Below are 9,569 nucleotides of genomic sequence, written 5' to 3'. Positions count from 1 at the left end.
CGGACACAGCTCTCGCTTTGAGCGTACAGAGATTGGATGGCCCTGAGAAGAGACACCCTCACCCCATACTCCCGCAGCACCCCCCACAGTATCTCCCGGGGAACCCGGTCATAAGCCTTCTCCAGATCTACAAAACACATGTAGACTGGATGAGCAAACTCCCAAGCTCCCTCTAGGGTCCTTGCGAGACTGAAGAGCTGGTCCGTTGTTCCACGGCCAGGACGGAATCCGCATTGTTCCTCTTCAATCTGAGGTTCGACTATCGGCCGAACCCTCCTTTCCAGCACCTTGGAGTAGACTTTGCCGGGGAGGCTGAGAAGTGTGATACCTCGGTAATTGGCACACACTCTCTGGTCCCCCTTTTTGAAAATAGGAACCACCACCCCGGTCTGCCACTCCTTCGGCACTGTACCCGACTTCCACGCAATGTTGAAGAGGCGTGTCATCCAAGACAGCCCCTCCACACCCATTGCTTTCAGCATTTCTGGACGGATCTCATCAACCCCCGGGGCTTTGCCACTGTGGAGTTGTTTGACTACCTCAGTGACTTCCACCAGGGAAATTGACGATGATCCCCCATCAGCCTCCAGCTCTGCCTCCAACATAGAGGGCGGGTTAATCGGATTCAGGAGTTCCTCAAAGTGCTCCTTCCACCGACCGACCACCTCCTCAGTTGAGGTCAACAGCGTCCCATCCTTACTGTACACAGCTTGGATGGTTCCCCGCTTCCCCCTCCTGAGGTGCCGGACGGTCTTCCAGAAACACTTTGGTGCCGACCGAAAGTCCTTCTCCATGGTTTCTCCGAACTTCTCCCACACCCGCTGCTTTGCCTCTGTCACGGCAGAGGCTGCAGCCCTTCGGGCCTGTCGGTACCTTGCAACTGCCTCAGGAGTCCCCCGTGATAACATATCCCGGAAGCACTCCTTCTTCAGTCGGACGGCTTCCCTGACCACCGAGGTCCACCACGGCGTTCGAGGGTTACCGCCCCTTGAGGCACCTAAGACCTTGAGACCACAGCTGCCTGCCGCGGCTTCAGCAATGGAAGTTTTGAACATCGACCACTCGGGTTCAATGCCCCCAACCTCCACAGGGATGCTAGAAAAGCTCTGCTGGAGGTGCGAATTAAAGATCTCTTGAACAGGGGCCTCCGCCAGACGTTCCCAGTTCACCCGCACTACCCGTTTGGGCTTACCAGGTCTGTCCAGAGTCTTCCCCCACCCTTTGACCCAACTCACAACCAGATGGTGATCAGTTGACAGCTCTGCCCCTCTCTTCACCCGAGTGTCCAAAACATGCGGCCTCAGACCAGATGATACGATCACGAAATCGATCATCGACCTTCGGCCTAGGGTGCTCTGGTACCATGTACACTTATGAGCATCCTTATGTTCGAACATGGTGTTCGTTATAGACAAACCATGACCAGCACAGAAGTCTAACAACAAACGACCGCTCGGGTTCAGATCGGGGAGGCCGTTCCTCCCAATCACGCCTCTCCAGGTGTCTCCATCATTGCCCACGTGCGCATTAAAGTCTCCCAGCAGAACTATGGAGTCCCCTACCGGAGCCCCATGCAGGACTCCGTTCAGGGTCTCCAAGAAGGCCGGATACTCCGAACTGCTGTTCGGTGCATACGCACAGACAACAGTCAGAGTCTTCCCCCCCACAACCCGGAGGCGTAGGGAGGCGACCCTCTCGTCCACCGGGGTAAACTCTAACGTAGTAGCGCCCAGCCGGGGGCTCGTGAGTAACCCCACACCGGCCCGGCGCCTCACACCTTGGGCAACTCCAGAGAAAAATAGAGTCCAACCCCTGTCCAGAAGTACGGTTCCAGAACCAAGACTGTGCGTGGAGGTCAGCCCCACCAGATCTAATTGGTAGCGCTCCACCTCCCGCACCAGTTCCAGCTCCTTCCCCCACAGCGAGGTGACGTTCCACGTCCCCAAAGCCAGCCTCTGCCGCCCGGGTCTGGTCCGTCGTGGTCCCCGCCCTTCACTGCCACCCATAAGGCAGCGCACCCGACCCCAGCGGTTCCTCTGACGAGTGGTGGGCCCATCAGTTCTCACTATTCCAGTCTCTCTGGAATCCGATAAAGTCATCGTCCAAACTCCTCCCTCTCTCCCAACTCTATATCACTGCCCTCGCTGTCAAAATCTTCCGCTGTCGCAGCCATCTCGCCTCTATCCAAAAAATATCAACAAGAAACGCACATGCATGTCTGATAGATTGACGTGATTTTCAGCGAACCACACAACATTTGGGTGGTCACGTGGTTTTAAAAAATCAACAAGACTATTTGAACCAATGACGGTGAATTCTATGCAGCACGCGCCATGAAAATGACGGCAAAACAACAATGCTGCGCCATGCAGCAGCCGGGAGGAGAGTCAGAGTGGCGCAGTGCTGTAACCGGCGGGAGATACAATGTTGTGTCGCGTGAATAATAAGTTACAGAAATACAAACACCAACAGATTGTACATTGAAAATATTATATTGTTTATGTTGATTTTTACATTAACAATGGTTGTTGTTTTTGTCTCAAAATTAAACCCAACCTTAAAGGCCTACTTCACCAGTTTGAATATGAAGGTGAATTGAATTCTGAGATCCTATGTAGTATAAATGTGCAAAAAAAATTAAAATCGGTTCATCCTAGCCTGAGAAAAGGCAGAAAGAGTGTTTTTTTTAACCCTATATTTCTCCTTCTCGTGACATCACAGAAAGAGAAATATAGGGTTAAAAAAAACGTACTTGTAAATATTACTGTGATGTCACAGTAAAAGACATCACAGTAATATTTACAAAGTAAGTTTTTTTTTTTAACCCTATATTTCTCTTTCTGTGATGTCACGAGAAGGCCTTTTCTCAGGCTAGGATGAACCGATTTCAATTTTTTTCGCACATTTATACTACATAGGATCTCAGAATTCAATACACCTTCATATTCAAACCGGTGAAGTAGGCCTTTAATGCTAACCTGTTTTTCTTTACAGACACTTCCTAGTTCTGATCTAAAGGTTGTCACCCAGCACTGGTGATAGAGAGATCAGAGGAGGAAAGAAGAGATGGCAGTCTGCTGTGACAGGACTAGCTGTGATTACATTAGGTCAACATTCATTACAAAGCTATTCTACAAAGATATTCCCTCATTTCAAGAGATGAGTCTTTTCTTGGCTTTTTTTCTAACTCCCAACTCCTACCTGGAATGAGAAAGGGAGAGAGGAAAATAAAATAAAAGACTATAATTAAACTACAGTGGCTCTTAATTAAATATTGTGAGGTTTAATTAGGAAAACTATTACTAAAGCTAAATCCATCTTTACAGATGTACTATCAGAGGTTTGTGAAGGATGTTCAGTGTGGGGACAAGGGTCTGGCTAAAGAGCTGCTCATCCGATTGCTCCAATGTAATTTGCTCTCATTTTTCAGAGTAGCCATTTTCATTAAGGGGGAATTGAAAAGATGAGGTCATTAAAGGAGAGCTTGTTCTACAGCCGAGGGCCTGACAAAAGGTGAGTGACTAAAGGTGAGATAGGAGGGAGCACGGGTGGCCGGGGATCATTCAAAATCATTTAGGATCAGCGCTCATCAAATAGCAATGGGAGAAACCCAACATTTACATTTGACATTTATTCATTAATACAGCACCTGTCTTAACAATGTTACAAAGTGCTTAGCCATGAAAAATAAGCAGAACCTTTTTTCGAGGTTAGAAGAACATCATAACAAAAAACCTAAATAAAATGTAAGTAAACAGAATGGATAAAAGCACCGAAACAGTGAATTCAAAATACAACCCCAAATTCGAAAAAGTTGGGACGTTATATATAAAACAGAATGGGATCATTTGTAAATCCCTTTTCACATTCAATCAAGTTGAAAATAATACAGAGGCAATATATTTGATGTTTGACCGTATCTATTTAATTGTTTTTCATAAATATTTGCTTATTCTGAATTTGATTCCAGCAACACATTTCAAAAGAGTTGTGACATTAAAGCGGCTACGAGTAACATTTAAATATCTTTTAAACAGCCTCATGTTTCCTCTGATAATCATAAATTACCTTTAACAGCAAACGAGACCATCAGTGCAAAGAAAGACGTTTTTAAATAGTTTTTATTACTGCTTTTGGTCTGGTCACACACCCAGTCCGATTTTCGGTTCGCTCGTGCAGACTCTATGGTCACATATCCGTATTGGTCGCAGATTTCAGTGTGGCGCAGCAACGTCAATTGAGAAGCCTATCCCTCCAGGTGAGGGAAGGGGAGCGGGAGCTTTGTTTGAGACAGTTATTTGTCGTCATAATGACTGATAACGGGGCTGAACCATCAAAGAAAAAATGCAATGAAGAAAAGCTAAAAGGGAGAGTGATATAGGCTACGGGCGGGACCAGGGCGTTGCCAAGCAACGTGTATACAATTTCACGAGAGCGAAACTAGACTGCAGTGTTTACTCCTAAATGAATGAGCGGTTGGTACTAACACAAAGTTTGCTTTGCTTCACCATCATCAGATAACCATTATCTGAAATAGTCATTATTTACATCAACAACACAAACACATTACCTCATCGTGATCCATACTAACTGCCGTCTCTCATTCATTCGCTTTCTGTGAGGAGTCGGACACGTAATCTTTCAGCTCCGTGAGAGAGAGTAGTTAGGTGACACTGCTGCATCAACTCATTGCAATCAGGTGTGTGTGGCAGTGACTGGCAGTAGTTGATGCAGTGTCAAAACCACTCTCACGGAGCCGAAAAGAGTCCTCACACTTTTGTGCAAAGGGGACGCCAACGTGCCATGTTACTCGTAGTGGCTTTAAAAGATTGGGGGGGGAAAAAAATATATAGGGGAGAACGGGGGAATCTGAGGCATCGGGTAATGTGAGCCACCCCCTGTATCTAGGCAACGGAAAACATTTGTGGTCATGTGAGATATATGTTTTCAAGCCCCTCGCATTTCCCCATGGCCCTGAAAGAGAGGACCTCATGGTGCTGTGGTAAGCATGTTTTTTTCACCAAAATAGGTATTTTGCATGTAAAAGTAAATTTTCTTGCTGTCAACTTAATCAACTGTTGTGACAAAGCAAATGTATTCACGTAGAAAAACTTCTATCATACGTGTTGATGAACTACCAACATACGAAACCATGTGATGCTGATAACTGAAGATTAGCCTGAAATGCTAAGAGAGGTAGTTTTTTCTCAAATTGTGGTGGTGGGGGAAAGTGAGCCACTGTCTCACTTTCCCCCAGCATGAGGCACAAGTTAAGTTTAGTCTTAAACATATTTTAATTTAATATTACATGACATATGTTTTATTTGAATGTCATACACATTGTAGAAAAGCCATCATGCCAAGGAAATACACCAGGAAGACGACCTGGGGCAATCACACGGAAAGAGCACCTTCTCATCTTTCCCTGTAACCTTCAGGGCTGGAATGTAGAGTAGGCCTAGTTGTAGAGTATGACAGGCTGATGTTATAATCCAGTTGGGTCTTCTCCTGTGTTCTGAGTCCCAGGCTGTTCTGGCTGGTTCTGATTTTCCTATGCTTTGACCCCCAGACACTAGCTGGCTCTAAGGGTCCTGTGTTCTGACCCCCAGACTGTGTTCTAATCTATCTGGTTCTATCTTTCATTTGAATCTTATTAAAACCGTTTGAATTATAATATGTTGTATTTGATTTTGTTCAGAGTTACTTTCAAGTGTTTAGAAAATTTGCTTTGCTTAATTGACCAAACCCCATCATTATTTTACTAGTCCGACATTAGTTCTGGAATGTGTGGCTAGCTTTCAGGATTCTTACTGTTGCAATATGTGTTGTTATGGTAGTTACAGAGTGGAATAAGTAAGTGGATCAGTTTACCCCACAGCCAGGGCTGGACTGGCCATCGGGCGTACCGGTGGGCCGGCAGGCATTTTGGGCCGGGCCGGGTCCATTTTTCTTTCTTTTTTTTTTAATGGACCCTCGGCTGTGTGACTCGGCCCGGCCTGGCCAAGTCACACAGCCGATGGCGGAGGGCCCTTCCCTCTCGGGAGTGCCATGGACATATAAATGTGCGTGCAGGCTGTCAACTTCACCTGAAAGTAAAATAAAACTTTGTCCCAGGCCATTACTCATTATAATCGGTTCTTGGCTGGGCCTGGCCCAATCACACACACACAGCAGAGGGCCGCCTATTATATCGCATTCAACTTCTACTCGGTAATTATGAGCATCTGACGATGGTCAGTTACGTTCAGGGCCTTCGGACTGCGGACAGGCTTGGGGGGGCCCAAGGCAGAGGGGGGCTGCACCCAAAAAATTAAAAATAATTTTTTTAATTTTTTATTATTTTTACTGGCTCAATATAGGCCCCTGGTCTTTGAAGGCCCAGACATTTTTTATTTAGGGGGAAAAAAACAGATATCAGGGGCCTTTCATTCGTCAGTAAATTTGTTATTTTTTAAATAACATTGTTCGGGGCTACGAAGATCAGGGGCCTATATTGGGCCGTTAAAACATACAAACAAAGGGAAAAAAATCACGAAGATGTACATTTCTTCTTTCTGCTTTTTGGTCATTCTGTGTCTATACATTATTCCAGAAAATAGTACTAAATAGCTTACATAGGAAACAGTTGATTTAGCCTTAGTTTTCTCCTCAAAGTGCACCAGATTGATGAATTTTACTTTAACATTTAAAAAAAAAATCTTACGGGGGAGCTCCCCCGGACCCCCCTAGAAGGTCCAGGGTCCACGACACAGTCTCCCAAATTCCTGTGAGAAACACTGTGTGTGTGCATGTTTATTAAGAGTCATTAGACCAGGGGTGGTGTTCAAGGACGCGTAATGATTTGCTCATTCATCGATAGAAACATTGTGTTGTTATCTGGCTCAGAGAGGAACCAGTCACTCATACGTTTTGGACTATAGACAAACATAGCTTTTACATGTTTGTATTGTAAGACCGCCTCTCAGAGGGCCCATCAGGATAGGGGCCCAGAATTTGGTGCAATGCCCCTGCCTCCGCATATCGTATAAATAATCATGGTGGGCTGCCATGGCCAAAAATGCCAGGGCCGATTTTTTGTCCCAGTCCAGCCCTGCCCACAGCTGGGGGAAAGTGAGCCACATGAAAACTTTTTTAAAACAATCATATTTTCACTGCCCTTTGTCTTGAAAATTCTACTAATGCCCATTTCTAGGAAACATCCTGAATTAATGGGAAATGTGTAAATTTGAGTGATCAATCATTTTAGCTCGCTTAGAGGGGAGCAAATGTAAAAAGTGGCTCAAATTACCCCGTTCTCCCCTATATATAAATTAATTAAAAAAATTCTTGTTTGGAAAATTTCTCACATAAACATGTTAACTGGTGACAGGTGATCTTATCATGAATGGATATAAAGGGGCATCCCGTAAAGGTTCAGTCTTCACAAGCAATAATGGGGTGAGGCTCACCACTTTGTGAAGAACTGCAGAGGAAAACAGTCCAACAGTTTAAAAACAATATTCCTGCGAATAATTTAACAGATTTCACCTTCCATCCATGATATAATTAAAATCTTTGGAAAATCCCGAGAAATCTCTGCACCTAAAGGGCAAGGTCCAACATTTGAATGTATTGCCCATGACCTCAGGTGGCACTGCATTAAAAAATGACATGATTATGTGTAGGATTACTACTCTATGCAAACGGAAATAGCAGTGGGCTCAGGTGGCAGCCCTGCAAGAAACCACAATGTAAACTAAAAGTGGGAGACCTTTCCGAGTTGGTAAGAACGGATGCAGTTGGATCGGCTTAGAGCATCTCTACCCATGCATTGCCATTTTTGCCCAGGTCGAACTCTTCTATGGTTAACAGCATGTACCTCCACTCCACCAGGGGCGTTTCTAGGTTTCTGAAACATCCGGGGCTTAGCCCAAGAGGGAATAGGATAGTCAGTTTACAGCTTTAAATAGCTACCTGACGGCTATGCTGCTTATCCCCAGACATATAAAGTTATATTCAAGTTATTTCAGAGTAAAATAAATACTAGTGAGACGGACCTTACATTACCATCAGGGGTGTCAAACTCATTTTCACAAAGGGCCACTCTATGATGATATGATAATCACACTAGGGCCGACATGGAGTTTACTGGCATGCCTTCTTTTTAATCCAAAAAGTAAAAACAACATACCTATGAAGACTCTAAGAAATATGTCTTTATTCAATGAATGATCCCAATCAAACAAATACAGAAAAAAAGACTCAAAAGATGGAAAATGACAGCTGGGTCTAGTCCAACTTATTTTTAAACAATCATATTTTCACTGCCCTTTGTCTTGAAAAAAATCTGCTAATGCCCATTTCTAAGAAACATCCTGAATTAAAGGTGAAGTAAGCGGTTTATTTGTGTCAATATATGTTATATCACTCCATATTCCTACAGCAATCACTTCAACAGAGTGCGGACGTCATATCACAGGTCTCCAAGTCATTCTGATTTGCAGTAATAGCCCAATTAAAATGTTGTAGTATCCCGATTTTTTTATCCAATCAGGAGAGAGAACGCTACAAACCGTCACTCGTCTCACTCATATATACTATATACACTCCATGGTCTCACTGCTGGTGTACGCCAGAGCAACAGAGGGTGAATGTGTATGCGCCTACAATGGCGGAGCAGGTAAAAATCCTTCCCAATGTCTGTTTTGATGGTTTTTATCATGTTTTATCCGGTTTTATCACACTTATGGATCTGAGATGATGCTAGATAACTTGCTGCTTGAGGACCACAATGCATTAATGTGGTGACGTAGGGACGAGCGAGGGGACTGCTAACTGCAGTAACTGACAGGAAGTTAGCTAAAATAACCATTCCGCTTACATCACCTTTAATGGGAAATGTGTACATTTGAGTGATAAATAATTTTAGCCCGCAAATGTAAAAAGTGTCTCAGATTACCCTGTTCTCCCCTATATATATATATATATATATGTATATATATATATATATATATATATATATATGTATATATATATATATATATATACATATATGTATACATATATATATATATGTATATATATATATATATACATATATGTATATATATATATATATATATATATATATATATATATATATATATATATATATATATATATGTGTATATATATATATATGTATATATATATATAGGAGAACAGGGTACAAAAAAGATTTGGGGCTAATCAAACTAGATCTGGGGCTTTAGCCCCGAATAAAACAGCCTAGTGACCATAGACGTCGATTACGGGGGGGATGGGGGGTACATGTACCCCCCACTTTTCGTCAAGACTCATTTTGTCCCCCCCACTTTTTAAGCCGGACATGGAGTGCGTCCAGCCGTATTAAAACACAGCGTTAAGGTCTCTCTCTCTCTCTCTCTCTCTCTCTCTCTCTCTCTCTCTCTCTCTCTCTCTCTCTCTCTCTCTCTCTCTCTCTCTCTCTCTCTCTCTCTCTCTCTCTCTCACACACACACACACACACACACACACTAGTTTGCACACCAGAGAAAACATGCTCCGAAGTCTCCGCTAGTTTGCACACCAGA

The sequence above is a fragment of the Ammodytes marinus genome (assembly GCF_949987685.1).
Source record: "Ammodytes marinus genome assembly, chromosome: 13".
Taxonomy (NCBI): Eukaryota; Metazoa; Chordata; class Actinopteri; order Uranoscopiformes; family Ammodytidae; genus Ammodytes; species Ammodytes marinus.
Note: the sequence above shows the minus strand (reverse complement) of the source record.